Source organism: Xenopus laevis, chromosome 1L, assembly GCF_017654675.1.
Source record: "Xenopus laevis strain J_2021 chromosome 1L, Xenopus_laevis_v10.1, whole genome shotgun sequence".
Classification (NCBI taxonomy): Eukaryota; Metazoa; Chordata; class Amphibia; order Anura; family Pipidae; genus Xenopus; species Xenopus laevis.
In genome coordinates this window covers 109,739,107-109,755,236 of record NC_054371.1, presented here as the reverse complement: position 1 = coordinate 109,755,236, position 16,130 = coordinate 109,739,107, and positions in this window count along the sequence as shown.

Below are 16,130 nucleotides of genomic sequence, written 5' to 3'. Positions count from 1 at the left end.
ATGGATGAAAAAAGCACACACACAGAGGGCAGTGCTGATGCATATCAAACAAAATCCCTACAATGCAGAGAACTTGACATCGTTACATAGAAATAAGATTGCAGAGAAAAGGCCAATATGACTTTAGGGTCAGTCCAATTATTTATCAGACTCAAGGAAAAATAAAGTAACTGACGTCATGTTATGTGCTGTCTGATTGTTTTGCACATATTTAGGGATGCACCGAATCCAATATTTTGGATTCGGCCGAACCCCCGAATCCTCTGTGAAAGATTCGGCCGAATACCGAACCGAATCCGAACCCTAATTTGTATATGCAAATTAGGGATGGGAAGGGGAAACATTTTTTACTTCCTTGTTTTGTGACAAAAAGTCACACGATTTCCCTCCCCACCCCTAATTTGCATATGCAAATTAGGATTCCGTTCGGCCAGGCAGAAGGATTCGGCCGAATCCGAATCCTGCTGAAAAAGAGCGAATCCTGGCCGAATCCCAAACATATTACTACACATATTACATGTTACAGCTCTGTATTACTTGGCATGGTGCAGAAGGTGATAGAAAACATTATGCCAAGCATTTTCCTTTTACAGTTTTAGGGAAAAAGGCTAATGGGAAAAGTCCTTTCTGTCACATTCTATTGGAAATTCCGTGTGTTGTCTGAAAACACACGTCCACATTTTCAGGAGATATATATACATGAGGGCATTGGCCTTGTGCTTTACCGTTCATTTTAAATAATTAAACCAACTGTTTTTAACTGCAAGTCTACCTGAGGAAATTATGGTGGTTAATGAACACGGTTTAACATTACGCTTAGACTACACAGAACTAATTTACAAATGCAAGCTCACATGCAAAACAAAAAACTGCTCACACTTAAATGCTATTTAAATCTAATTCCTGAACCAACAAATGTATTTTTTAGTAATATGGGTGTGTTGGTAGGCATCTCAGGTCACTGTGCCTGATTCTGTGCTTTTAGAAAGAGCCAGCACTTCACAATGGAACTGCTTTCAGATAAGCTATTGTTTATCCTACTCAATGTAACTGAAGGAGTACAGCAGTAAAGAGTGACTGAAGTTTATCATAGCACAAGTCACATGACTGAGAAAACTAACAACATGTCCAACCCTATGTCAGATTTCAAAATTAAATATGAAAAAAAAATGTTTGCTCTTTTGAAAAATGGATTTCTGTGAAAATTTTGCTGGGGCAGCGCAGCAGTATAACTCATGTGTTTTGAAAACAAAACATGTTTTCCTGTATATAATAGAATCTAGAATCCCTTTAAGTGAGAATTACTTCCAGAGTTCCATTCAAGATGCAAATTCCACTTTAGTCATTTACAAATACTGAACTAATTTGGGGAGCATATATGGTATGCATATAGCATAATTCTAATAAATCTGAAACAGAAATATTGCTAAATTAAAAGCTTTACAATTTAAACCAATCACTCAATGTGACATGTTGACTGCTAAGAGATAGAATCAGAGAACATATTAACAATATTAAAAAAGATAAAGAAAATCACAGTGTATCCAAACATTTTAAAGAAGTCCATGGAATTCAGGGTCGGACTGGGGGGCCCGGGGCCCACCGGGACCGCTGTCCAGGGCCCCCCTCTGGCCCCCGCTACCTACTTTGAGCCGAAGCGCCGACCAGCATACTCTGTCAAGCGGCGCATCGCGCATGCACAAAAATCACTAAGCGCGCATGCGCAAAAGGCGCGGGTGCGCAAATGGCGCTGCGATGCGCCGAAATAGTTTTTCCGAAAAACTGTTTGGGAGAGGGGGCCAGTCCGACACTGATGGAATTAATCCGGCAGGCTTAATGTATTGGGGTATAGAAGAGGTTAAGCCTAAATGGAGGGTTGGAGATTTAATAAAAGTAACCTTGCAGCGTGAAAGCAAATGGATATATACTATATAAACATCAACACCCAAAGGTTTAAATGTAGATATAAACTTGAGAACCTTTCTATAAAAGAATATTAGTAATGTATAGCCTTTAAACCAAATTTGGGGATAATATCTGTCCATTCATATAATTATATGTATATATTTTATGATGCATAACTTTGTAAGCGCTATGTTACAATTCCCCCTTATACGTTTGGGGTTAACTTCTGTCTATTTGTATTTTTATACTTTTATATGTTTATATAATGGCACATAATTTATAAGCGTTACGGTTTAATTCTCCCAATTTTAAATATGGTATGTGTCTGCTAATATTGCTCCTTATGTTGAAATAATGCGCAGAGTGAGCGGGTTGCCAAGAAGACGCGTCCAGAGACGGAACAGGAGGGAGAGAGTGCACATCACCTTGGTTACCACTACAGTGAAATGTGGATATGCGCAGTAGAGACCTTGAAACCTTTGAGAAAGTCAGAAGACGAAACGCGCCAGGCTGTGACATCATTGGAGAACGCCTGGGACTGTGCATCATGGTCGGAACGCGGGCAATTTACCAACTGACTTTAGCGAGTCCAGAACACTGCCATTGCTGTGACTTTTTGTATGTGAATGTAACTTTTAAATGAATAATCCTAGATAAAAAAATATTTTCCACTATTGAAGTACTGGTGGCTGAACATTGGAGAGAGAAAAATATTACAAGGCTTGCAGTAAAACTAAACGTTTGTGAGTATCCAATCTCAAAACCTAGAAGGTGTCACTGTTTAAGAGGATTGGTAAAGGGTATATAAAAGGGTATATAAACCCAAAGGTGAAGGAGAAAGAGCACTTCCCCCAATTTTGAATCACATAAAGGTGTGAACCTGGAATACTACACAATATTAGGTTATTTTGTTTTTGTATTGTCTATCCTCAAGCTATTTAGCGCTGGTTCATCTTTCAATTTGGTGTGGCTGTTATATCCGAGGGAGAACGGAACTGGAACCGGCTGAGGAAGTGAACTACGGATTTCCTAGTTTTTTTCCATTTTGACTGCAGTGGACAGAAAAGGGACTGTCCTCTACAAATTATAATTTTATAATTCTAAAATCTCTGCTACCTAACCGTGTATGGTTAGCTCTACAGACAGAGGACAGCCAAGCCCTGAGCAGATACCAGACACCAGACACAGAGGCCCTACTTTTGGCCCCATGCACTATATATTTGGCATCATATAGGGAGCACAGCCTAAAGCTTATTATTTTAAGAGTTATTATTTTACAGTTGTCCTTTGAGTTTAGCAACCAATATGCAGACCTAAGTTTAATAAATAATAATTAAATTAATAATAATATTTAATAAAAAGTGAAGTTGTGACATTTCAGAAATATATAGTAAATTGCCTACATGTTTTGCTTAGACAGTTTTAAAGTGCAGACTGTCCTCTGTTAAAGGCTTTTGAGAATCCTTCACTCTAGTTCTGTCACAGCAGCTGTGAGCCGGCCTCCTGTAGCAATTTATTTCTATTTATTCATATGAATATGAATATGGTAAGCTATGTTATTACTGCGGCTACTAAATAGATTACTGACTGCGCTGTTGCTATACATGAGCTTGTCTAATAGCAATCTGAACACATCTCAGTTAATTAGATCGTCATCAAGCTATTTCCAGATAAAGCCAATGTAAGCTAATTCATTGCGTGACAGCTGGAGATTGTATTGCGTTTTAATGGAAGTTGTCATTGTGAGGCACAGCCTTGAAACAAACATTAGCCATTACAAATGTACTCAGAGTTCTCCCTGGTCACATTATAAACAGGCATAACAGTCCAAAGATGTAAGCTACATTAGAAGAAAAACATGCCTCAGAAATAAATTTGTCAGTGCTTTAGATAAACAAAGCAGATAAACAGTACTCTTAGTAAAGTCACTGATGGGATAATCGGTTTGTGTTTTCTGATAAAAGCCAAATCTGTAGGGAATGCACATTCTCTCTAACTTATGACACTCCTATATGTACACCTAACTGAAATGATCATAAACACAAACAAACACAAACAATGAAGATGCCTACCCTTACATCCATTTCTGTGGAAATCATTATGCACCACTGTTGACTACAAGCAATTAATGTTTAAACATGTAAACAAATCTTTGAGGCCTGTTGCAATACAACCTTAAAGTGATAGTGACACTAAAAACTACTCTTCAAAATATTACATATTACATGTACATTAAAAGTTTCCTATAGGTCATGTTGATAATTTTTCGCAGATATGGCTGCTTTTGTAAGTAAATGCTATTTGAATTCCTAAACCTGACTGTTTTGCCAACCTGATTGTCCCTTCTCAACCCGAAAATCATTCAAATGTCGATCGGGCAGGCTTCGGGCAAATTTGAGGACTGCATTGGTTCCTTGATGTGGTCCTTGATCCCACCACCTGCATTCCTGGCTTTGTAGGGCCCACAATCGCATCAGTCTAATATTATATTATATTATGCAAGATCTGCTTGTTTGGCAACTGTCACATCCTTCCTGGATTTGAGCTGTGGCCCGCTTCTATGCAGCCTACTTGCCTTTTCTCTATCTAAGCAAGCAAGAGGATGCTTAGTTTATGCTTTGGTCACCTTTGGTTTCCAGCGAATCCACCTGTATTTGGCCACAGTTTCTCAGAGTTTGCCATCAGCATGGCTATAAAAAAAACCCTGCTCTGCACTCATAAATTGTCCCTTGTAGGGCAAGCTTGCTTGTTCCTCATTGTTTATTGCCTTTTCCCGATTCCTGCTTCTGAATCAACATAGTAACATAGTAAGTTAGGTTGAAAAAAGACACACGTCCATCAAGTTCAACCTACATCTGTATATAACCTGCCTAACTGCTAGTTGATCCAGAGGAAGACAAAGGGGGAAAAATTCTTTCCTTACTCCAAGATGGCAATAGGACCAGTCCCTGGATCAACTTGCACTATGAGCTACTGTATCTTCCATAACCCTGTATTCCCTGTTTTATGAAAAAGCCGTCTAACGTCTTCTTAAAGCTATCTAGCCAGCATGACTGATTCATGGAGAGAATCCACATCTTCACAGCTCTCACTGTAAAAAAAACCCTTCCGAATATTTAGATGGAACCTCCTTTCTTCTAATCAAAATGGGTGCCCCCTTGTCAGCTGGAAGGACCTAATGGTAAATAAAGCATTAGAGAGATATATTTATACATAGTTATTAAATCACTCCTTAAGAGCCTCTTCTCCTGCGTGAACAACCCCAACTTGGCCAGTCTTTACTAAGATTTTCCATACCTTTTACCAGCTTTGTTGCCCTTCTCTGTACCCTCTCTAATACAATAATGTCCTGTTTGAGTGATGGAGATCAAATCTGTACAGCGTATTCTAGATGGGGCCTTACCAGTGCTCTATACAGTGGAAGAATGACCCCCTCCTCCCGTGAATCAATACCCTTTTTATACAGCTCCTTGTGATTTTCTGATGCTGGCCTGTTCCTGACCTAGCATTTGTCTCATTTTTCAGTCATTATTTTCTGGTTTTGACCCCGGTCTGTTCCTGACATTGCATTTGTCTCACGTTTCAGTAGTTGTTTTTCTGGTAGTGACCTGGTTTGCCTGACTACAATTATTCAGTCTCTACTGGCTCTACTCTACTACTTTACTGCTGTACGTTTAGCTCCCTTGCTTGCCCCTGTGGGGGTTGCTGGATTCTCATGAGGTAATACCTGGTGGCACCTGAGTAGCTGAGGGCTAGGTCTGAAGCCAAAGGTGGCTTTTATGGGCAGAATCTAGTGACTTCCCCTGGGGTTTGGGTTCATCATTCGTGACAGCAACCTCTTCAAAAGAGTGAATCTGCCCATGTATGGCCACCGTTACTCCCTCTCAACTAGTATGTGACCATTGGAAACAAAACTGCTGTAATTTAAATAGTTAGAAATTGTTTCCATCCATAAACTGACAATAGCATTCCTGCATACTTGATTAATATACAAGTTATATGAAGGTTTGCTAATGTGGCAGTTTTCAACGTGACTTCAATGAATAGGGCTTTTGCTGAACATAACTTTTGTCTATTGTATTCATTAGGAAATATCTATGCCTATCATTAGGTTTTCAGACAAGTAGCAGCTCTTACAGAGTGGAGCAGTAGTTTATTTTGATTGTGCTCATATTGTGCTGTCCTGTATTAAAATAATTAATTGAGTAGTAGAGAGTACTTTTGATTTATGAGTAAATTGAAAGACCACATTTAGATGATGCTGTGCACCTTTGGACTTTGGGCCTCAAAACCAAGATTTTTCACCACTAGATCGTTCCACAAGACACAATGACATCCCTTGAGCTAAAAAACTAAAAAAGTTGGAAGGTGGGAATTTCTGAAATTCTGTCCCTGAAGTGGTTGAGCTTGCATATACTCTAAGGGGCAGATTTATCAAGGGTCGAAGTGAATTCGAGGGAATTTTCGAAGTAAAAAAATTCGAAATTCGAAGTAATTTTTTTAGGATACTACGACTTTGAATCCGATTAGAAGTAAAATCAAATATTCGACCATTCGATAATCGAAGTACTGTCTCTTTAAAAAAACTTCAAAAAGACTTCAATACTTCACCAAATGAAACCTGCCGAAGTGCTATGTTAGCCTATGGGGACCTTCTAGAGAAGTTTTTTGAAGTCGAAGAAAAATCGTTCGATGGATGAAATACTTGAATTGTTCGATTCGAAGGATTTCATTGTTCGATCGAACGATTTTACTTCGACCGCAAATGGCCAAGTTCGATGTAAAAAGACTTCGATATTCGAACTCGAAGTATTCCAATTCGATAGTCGAATTTCGAAGCTTTTTCTACTTCGAAATTCAACCCTTGATAAATCTGCCCCTAGATGCCTTATATTACCTGAAAGAAAGTCCACCAAGTCTACCAGTATTACAGAGATCCAAAAGGATCTGGTGCATATTAACATCACCTGCCCCCTGGATCCATACCCATTTCAACCCAGCTGCACTTCCTGCTCTACTGCTCCGGACAGATATTGGAGGGCTTCTGGTGAGGATTCTATAAAATTGCTAACAGTGGGTGATGTACCTGTTACTGCAGATGACTGTGTGAGGTTTAGATCAGAGTGACTCATGAAAAAAAGGATGAGCTGACATGTCTGGTGTTGGTACTTTTACTAGTCTAAATACCATGTTAATTGAGGGGGTGGACTTATTGCTATTTTAAAATCAGGAGGCAATGGCATAACCACCATACAGCAAACTCTACAACTGCGAAGGGTCCTGGGAACAAAGAGGTGACTACATTTGGAGGAATAAAGCCTGTTTAGGGCTGACATGGGGTTAGGCTGGGCCCCCCTTCCCCCCAGGTGAAGCCTAGTCTCTCACTCCCAAGCCCCCAGGTAAGAACAATGGAGGGGGCTAACAGTGGAGGAGAAAAGAGGGACAGGCTGGGGAGGAGGCAAGGGGAGGAGTGCTGGTTTGGAAGGGTTTTTAAGGGGATGTACAGTAATACTGTAGATCCCCTTGTGTTTTTTGTTTCCCACCCTCCCTCCCAAGGTAAAATGGATCCATTTGAAGCAACGGTGCTCCAGGGTGTTTTACGACTGATCGCCTGGATGGGGTCAGGAAGGAATTTTTCTTGTAGCGCTAATTGGCTGAAAAGCGCTAGAGTTTTTGCCTTCCTCTGGAGTACCATTATCTGTGATGGTCAACAGTACTTGCCTGGGTCAGCTGCGGCTCAAGGAAGTTCAAGGTGGTATTGAGCCAGTGTGCTTCAGTGCGGCTCTAGGAGTACGAGTTGGTCATGGTGCAGGCCTACCTTTATGGAGTCGCAAGTGTGTATCAGATTTGGACTGCACGGTCTTGTCTGAGGCATGCAAGAGACTGGGTTAGCACCATTTATGCTTGCATGTTTGACCAGTTTTTGGGCAGTGAGACCACATTTTTTGAGAATACAATTTTTTGGGCAGTGAGCCCCTCGTAAGAGCCGCAGCTGGGGTCAGGGTGTACCTAGTCCTTGATGCTTAAACTGTTAAGTAAAGCCTGTGACCTCCACAGATTTTTGCCAAAATACGTCTCTGTGTTTTAATTGAATGGTAGGGTTACATCCTGGGGGGATAGGGGGTTCCTTAGCCTATAATCTTAAACTTTTCTGGCTGCAGAAAATGAGCAGAATGGAAGACTAGTGGCACAACTTCTGGGGGTGCAGAGTATTCCTGGCTCTCACCACCTTGAGGCCCACTGGAGTCTCAATAAAATAATATATCAGTATATTTACACCACTGGGATAACTGAGCTTCAAGGGCTTGTTTAGGAAAAAGATTATCAACCTGAAGATTCTTTATTTAAAATGCAGCTGCAGTGATTTAATAACTACTAGGAGCTAATATGGGAGAATTACCGGTATATAAGGAGGGTACGTAATTATCATGGCTAATCATAGAATTATAATTGCAGACCCTTTTTCATCATGGTCCTTGATGTGACAAGAGAAAAGTAGATTTTCATAGCATTCTGCCAGCAGAGAGTCCTTTTCACACTATGAACAATAGTGAAAGATTAACATTACAGGCTCATTAATCTTTATTTGGCTATGTACAAAGATGTGATTATAGGAACCCTTGCATGTCCCTCCAGTACAACTCAGTTGTAATGCAATACTTAGCACAACTTTCACTGATAACTATGATGCATAGAAATAAAACTTAGTTAAAGCAATAAAATACCCCTTAATTTATCAGGTGTAAACTAAAGAAAATTATTACAGAGAAAAAGGAAATCGTTGTAATTGAATTATTTTATTAAAATGGAGTCTATGGGAGATAGCCTTCCCACAATTCAGAGCTTTCAGGATAAAGGATCCCGTACTAGAATGCAAATACATCCTTTATGCATCTGGGTAGTGTATTTCTCTGCAAATAGTTACCCCTATATGTGTAAGGTCCTCTCGAATATATATATATATATATATATATATATATATATATATATATATATATATATAATATATATATATATATAATATATATAGTGAATAAAGTACCCCCTCTTGTAAAATATAAGGATATTATAAGTTACCAAGGAGTGTTTTTATACAGGTCATGGAACTCCGAGGTAACTTATAATATCCTCATATTTTACAACTGGGGGTACTTTATTTATTATAATACACGAATTTTAGTGAGACATGTGACAGAAATTACATCACTACTCACCGTTTATAACTGATGACATCACTACTCACCGTTTATAAGGATATAATTTACAGGATATTCATGGCTTTTGTGTATTATATATGTATAAGATATATATATATATATATATATAATATATATCGGAGTGAATTACCTCCTGTTACCTCACAGATTGGCTTTCAGAGTTGGGGTAAGCTTAAGTGGATACCCCAATGTTTAATGTGTCTATGCATTCAAACAAATGAACAAGGACTTTTATCTATAAAAGGGACTATGATTACAATTTTTGTTTTTCGGACTGTGTATATATTTTTTAAATTTTTTATTTTTGTATTTCGAATTTTTATTTTTTTCTATTTTTATTTCATTTTTGTGATAACACATATATGTGATGGGAATAAGTGTATAACATGATTGCACCTTGTGGTAACACGGTTTTTTATATAATACAATAAATTACTGATGGGTTTAGTCATGTATTCAAATATAGGCACATTATTATATGTGTGGCAGCACGGGATTCTACACATAATAGTGGTTTGAATTATGGGCACTAAATGAGAATTTATATTTTTATTAGGCAGGTTCTAACACACATAGATGTCATTGGATGTGCACACACACATTGGTGAATGATTAGGTCCCTTTTAGTGTAGACCAAAGTGGAGTAGATTACTGATACTCACTGCACTAGCCATATATGTTAATTTGCTACACTGTGGGAAGTGCAGGCTTTAATATTATTGATGGACATAGAATGAGACAGATAAACAAAAGCGTGGGTGGGTGCAGTGTCCGTAGCGATATTATAACATGCCTAAGGGAACATCACCGTATGTGGACAACAGCTAAGATTTACCTTGTAACCTTAATAGGGTGAGCCCCAGAACAGACCTTCCAACTTAGTTCAAATTTTTGATATTTTGTGCAACGTAAGCACTGTAAATGCCCATGTTAATGCAGACTGAATTGATTACAAAGTTGCACAGTATCTTGTTTTTAACCCTTATTTTGTTTTTTTGTTTTTATGTCAATATAAAGTTATGTGAATTTGAAAGTGTGATGCTTAAATGCTAGTTGCTATCTGGTGATGTTGTGGTTACGTCATTTCCATCTTGGTCATTTTCTTGCCAATTGAAGTATTTAAGGCATTTGTATGATGTACTAATTACTTTGAAAAAGGTCTCGGAGGAGACCGAAACGTCAGACTCCTTTTTAATAAAACTTTCATAATTTTTATAATACATGAGAGTGCGGATCCTATTATATATATATTATATATATATATTCATCTATTAACTATTTGTGTGTAGTCTGTATGTCTGATGTATACATCCTTTTGTTTCACATCACTGCAGAATATGTTGTGGGAGTACTTTTCATCAATGAAAACAATAAAGGTTTGAGATAAAAAAAGGTTAGACTGTGTTGCCAATGATACACCAATAAAGCTACATTTACAATTACCTACACACACCAATTTGTAGGCCTTCCTCTTTCATTCTGCCCCATCTTTCACTCCTTGCATACAGTTATTAGAAATAACTTTTATTTAACTGGTGACTGACTTTTCATACATTAGATTTTCTCCACCCCAGCTCATAATGAATGCCATGGCCAGAATCATACACTTCACTGTATCGCCTCTGATAAAATACTAACCTGTACCTTTTGGGCTCCATCCTAAGCAACATTTTTATAAGGTTTCCAAATATGGTTGCCACCTTTTCTAGAAAAAAATACCGGCCTTCCTATATTTTTATGGTTTTTCTCTATACTTAACATTGCAATCATGCAACATTTTTACCGGCCAGGTGGCAACCCTATTTCCAAACACTGTGGAAATATAATCTGGATCACAAACATAGCACAGAATTGCAACTGATAAGCACTCACCAAACTCGTTGAAGAAGGAATGATAAACAGTAAAGTTGTCCTCTTCAACCCGTTTGTACAATGGAAGTTGGACTCACAGCACCATCCATGAAAGTAATATAAAAAGCCTTTATTGTTGTCTGAGATTCAAGCCATGTAACCAATAAAGGCTTTTTATATTACTCTCATGGATGGTGCTGTGATTCCAACTCACAAACATTGCTGATCAGTTATTGACCTTATTAAAGGTTTTTTTCTTCCTGCATGCACAAAAGAAAAAAAAAAAGAAGCATAAATGTCTCCTTATTGATGAAAAAAATCTTAATATAAAAAAGCATAAACTAATAAAAATTCATAGGAACATGACAACAGAAACCTAAAAATTCTTGTTTTTGTAAGAACATTTGTGTGGTTACAAGCTGGAAGCTCTAAGCTAAGGGATAGTTTCAAATCTTCCAAATCATAGGGATAGTGTCAAAGCATCCATGTAGCTGATGCTACAGGACAGAGCATTATATTTTGATGAAAACTGCACTGATTTCCAAGCTGCCATACAATGAAAATGAATTAATAATCAGCCTTGTATTATATCTTACAGTATATTGCTTATTAGGGAGGCACCGAACCCTGTAGCTTGGGGTCCAGCTGATCCCCCCCGATTCAGCTGAACAGGGATGAGGCAAACCAACCAGGTGCCCTAGGCAAACGGCCACCACGGTCCCCCGAGGGCACGAATGTTCACGTAAGCATGCACTGGGACATCAGGAGCGGGCTGGGGGCTCCATTAAGAAGAGTGGAGAGAGAGGAGCAGATGGAGCAAGTGAACCCAGACTAGGTGTAGGCAAAAGACTCTTCAAAAGGTACTAGCAGAGCACCCTCCCATTATTGCTCGCTATGTAGGTGCTTCTTCTGCCTACCAGTAGTTCTGGCACTGCTACTGAATACCTAAAATAATCTGAATCCTCGGCAAGCTAAGCGAAGTTGCACTAGCATTGGCTAATTTGCATGGCTAATTTGCACACTGGCACATATAGTTTATGTGCCATATGTTAGGAAATTTAGGGGGAAAGGCGGGTACCCCAGAAAAAATGTACAATCTTTTTCTGCCTATCACCCTGAAAAAGTCGCCAGTGTTTTTTGGGACTTAGAAAAATTTTCACCTATTTTTTGAGAAAGTCCTATCTACTCTATTGCACTTCGCCTGGTCTGAGGTGGCGAAGGCAAGTCTGGCGCAAGAGGTAACGTTCAGTAAAAAACGCATCTTAGTGAATTTGTATAGTTACGTCCCTTCGCCAGAGCGCAACATCGCCAGGCGTAAGGGAGCAAATTACCGCTAGAGTCTATCTCCTTCACTAGCGAAGTTACGCCTGCGCCCGCTCGTAAATCAGCAAAGTAACTAAATGACCTCACGCTGGAGAATTTTCGCTAACGTTAGTCACTTCGCCCTTTAGTAAATCTGCCCCCAAGACTTGAAATGAGATTCAAATCATTTATAAAGTTTAAGTGAAGTTTATTTTGCTTGATTAACATGATAATTTGTCCTGCAATTCTTTCGTTGCTAATCAACCTTATGTTCAAGGTCAAATTTTCCATTCTCACAAAACCTACAGAAGTCTCTTTTATGTGCCTTATACTAAGTGGCGTAACCCTCCTGCAAAATAATCGCACTCCGATCCCCATCCTCCCAACCCTCCCGACCACTTCCCACCCCACCTCTGCCCCTATCCTCCCCGTCCCATTCTGAGGAGGGAGAAGGTTTTTTTTTATTGTTAGCTATAAAGGAAGCAGTCTGTTTCCTCTATAGTTACACCACTGGTTATATTGTAGTTTCTCATTTATTTGGTGTACCATATAAAAGCATCTGAGGCTGCACTTATGAAGACTTCTGCAACTAGGGTAGTGCAAAAAAGGACATGAAGGTTGCATATATTGCTGCCATTAATAACAGGTACTTGCATCCCAAAACGCACTTTGCACTTCCATATAGTTATACTAAGCACCAATACATAAATACAATCTATTCTAATGGATGAGCACACTTGCCTATTTATGGCTGTGTAAGATTTTATATAATAATAATAATAATATTATTCACCCCTCTTAATAGGGTTACGGTTCTTTTGAGCAAGCAAAGAATCCACACCAATAAGTGTATATTTAAGTGATTATACTGAATAATAAATCAATGGATTGTTACAATTAAACAATTAAAATTAAATTAAAATTTAAAAAAATAATATTTACATAATTTACAGTTACAAAATAATTATACAGTTTACATAATTGTAACCACCAAACCCCTCATAGTTTCTTACTGTCATGTGTTGACTCTTGCTCCCATCTTTACTCCCTTCTGTCCAACTCCTGCTCTCTTCACCTGCAAAAGGCCCCGTCACATGTTGCTGGCAGGCTGCGCTTTCATATTTACCAGGCTTCCCCCAACTACTATCTGGTGTCCATATTTATACAAGTTTTGTCCATCTGTTCCCACAGCTAACAGCCTAAAAGATCAGATCTTGAATACAGAATAAAAAGTTTTATGGCTAACATAGCAAACATACAGCCCAACAAACCATTTGATATGTATTATCTGGTATATATATTTGTCTGGGTGTGACTTGAAATGCAAGCTTCCTGGAAAACTGACTCTGTAATCAATGCACAGTGGATACCACATAAATATGTATACAGCCCCAAACACATACATATATAACATTAAATAATATGCACGCACAATATGGCTATTTCTTACACCTGGAACCATAGAATTTAAGCAGCAGCACTTCCAGGATTTCCACATTAGGTGTCATCAATAGCTGCAACAGACATGCTCCAAAAGAATTACAAACTAATGCAATAGTTACACCACATGCCCCATAAGTTATGAAAATTCAAAATGTTAGTTGTAACAAGATTCACACACTGGAACTCTAGGAAAAAAAATGCTATGTTGGGAAAATCATAGCAAAATGCTTCCACTGCTTATTTTACAGTATATAGAAACAAACCTATTTAACAAGGTATTAGTTATGCTTTGCTTTATTGTACTAGCTATGCACAGTTTACCCAATTTACTTTTTCTCTTCTTTTCAGCAATACATTGCTAACAGAACATTGCTAACATTGCAACAGAATTGTTGCTACAGAAGAGTCAGTGTGATTAGCTAAAAGCTAACTGTATTGGCAGATAAAATCCACAGAACTGCAATACATTGTGGTTTTCAATATAATTGGCTAAAGTTGTTTTAGAAGTCTGATAAAGCAATAAAAAGGCAACTGAATCAATTGTTAACATCAGCCATTGACCTTGTGCCACCTCCTCCTTCATGCATTATAACATGTGTGAGACAGGAAGAGATCTACTCAAATTGTGGTCATTAACCTACAGCAAAAACCTTTTTGTGCCGTGGGTTTGTAGATGATATTTTATAGCCAATGTGCTGGCACAGAATACAAAGTACGTCAAAAAACCCTGATGTCTTGGTTACTTATTTTAAGGCATTGTAAGCAGGTGGACAGCTTAAGAGATAATATTTGGCCAAAGGTGGGCAAGTCTATGTTAGAAAAGTGGCATAAATTGGCTTTATTGCATATTTTATCATTAAAATGCACTGCATATTTTGCTAACATTATTGATCAGATAGAAGAATTACTGTGGTTTTGAAAAATATTAGGGGCTAGCATAATAAGAACTATTTTGGGCCTCAGGTACAAAACTTTATTAGTATTTAGGTTTACCATTATATCAATTTATAGCCACTCTTCTGACTGTCTGAAGTTATCCACCATATCAGTGTGAGGGTTTTGCTGAAATCAGTTTGTCTGCAGTGAAACCTGCATCTGTGAGTTGTGGTTGTATGGCAGAATATAAAGACAAAGGGAAAAGGTATAATGCAAGGTTATATTGTATACCAATGCTAATATCATGTGGGGTCCAGGTGCTCCTGTCTGAGACCTTCACTGAGAGCTGATAAAACAGGAACATTGAATGCAGTGTGCTGAATCACATTTAAACATTCCCATATTCTTTAAATATGCCGTTTTCTGATGTCTATCATTAGTAATCAGATTTGTTGCTTTTTTTTTTTTGTCTTTTCTGGTGACAGATTTGCATCCATTTCTGTGCATTTTACTGTAGTGCCTTACTGTTTCTCATTTACAATTGAAATAAGTTATCTTCCTTTATTATCTGGCTGCTCTTCACACAGCACTGGGGTATGAGTCAGACTGCTTTGTCTCTATACTGCCGTCATTTATGAGCTGAGTCTTGTCTTAGCATCTTAGCAGGATTTGGTGTACCAGATGAAAGGATCTGAGGCTGCACTTATGAACACCTCTGTAACTAGTGTCATGCTAATATTGATGCAAAGGTTGTACATTTATATGTGCATTCCCACATACTATTTGCAGTTACACTAAACACCCATGCGTGAATGCAGTCTTACTCTCATTGGTTGCTTTCCCTAGCATGTAAGTCATAAGGTTGTACCTTACCTAATTTGTGAATTAATTTGCTTTTTTTCGCTTTTACTAGATCCATTTACGTGCATGTTGTTCCTTTATGGCAGAACAGCTATGCCTAAATTAATTAATGATGTAAAAAATTTTGTGTAAATAAGGCAAGACAAACCATGAATGTCTTTAATTACTTGATCCAAGTTCTTCTTTCTCAGAGAGCTATTCCCAGAAGAATACAAAAGCAAATGCCAAAAATGATATACTGACCCATATTCATCCATACAATGCATGAGAAACCGTGTGTAAGAAGTAAGCCAAAATGCACTACCACACCCAACCTACAATATAAGAAAGCCTTATTTGTCATTTAATTAACTGCACAATAAAGTTTTTACTGCAGGTATCTGCTGTTAATATCCTCCACAGCATTCTCATTCTGCTACAAGTTACAACAGATGGAAGGCCAATAACGTAACATCCTAATTTATGTTTATAACATTTCTGCTGTCAGATGGGTAATTCAGTTAATCTGCACTAGCTTTACTGTTTTCTTTCAGAACATTTAGCGATTAACATTTCCCTGCAGAGTCTTATTATCGATGATACAAAGCTAGAGAAGAATTACCTGTTTTCATTGTTCAGAAGCCCATCATTTAGAGATTTGGAAGCTCTCCAAACCATGGTGCATCATTAAAACAA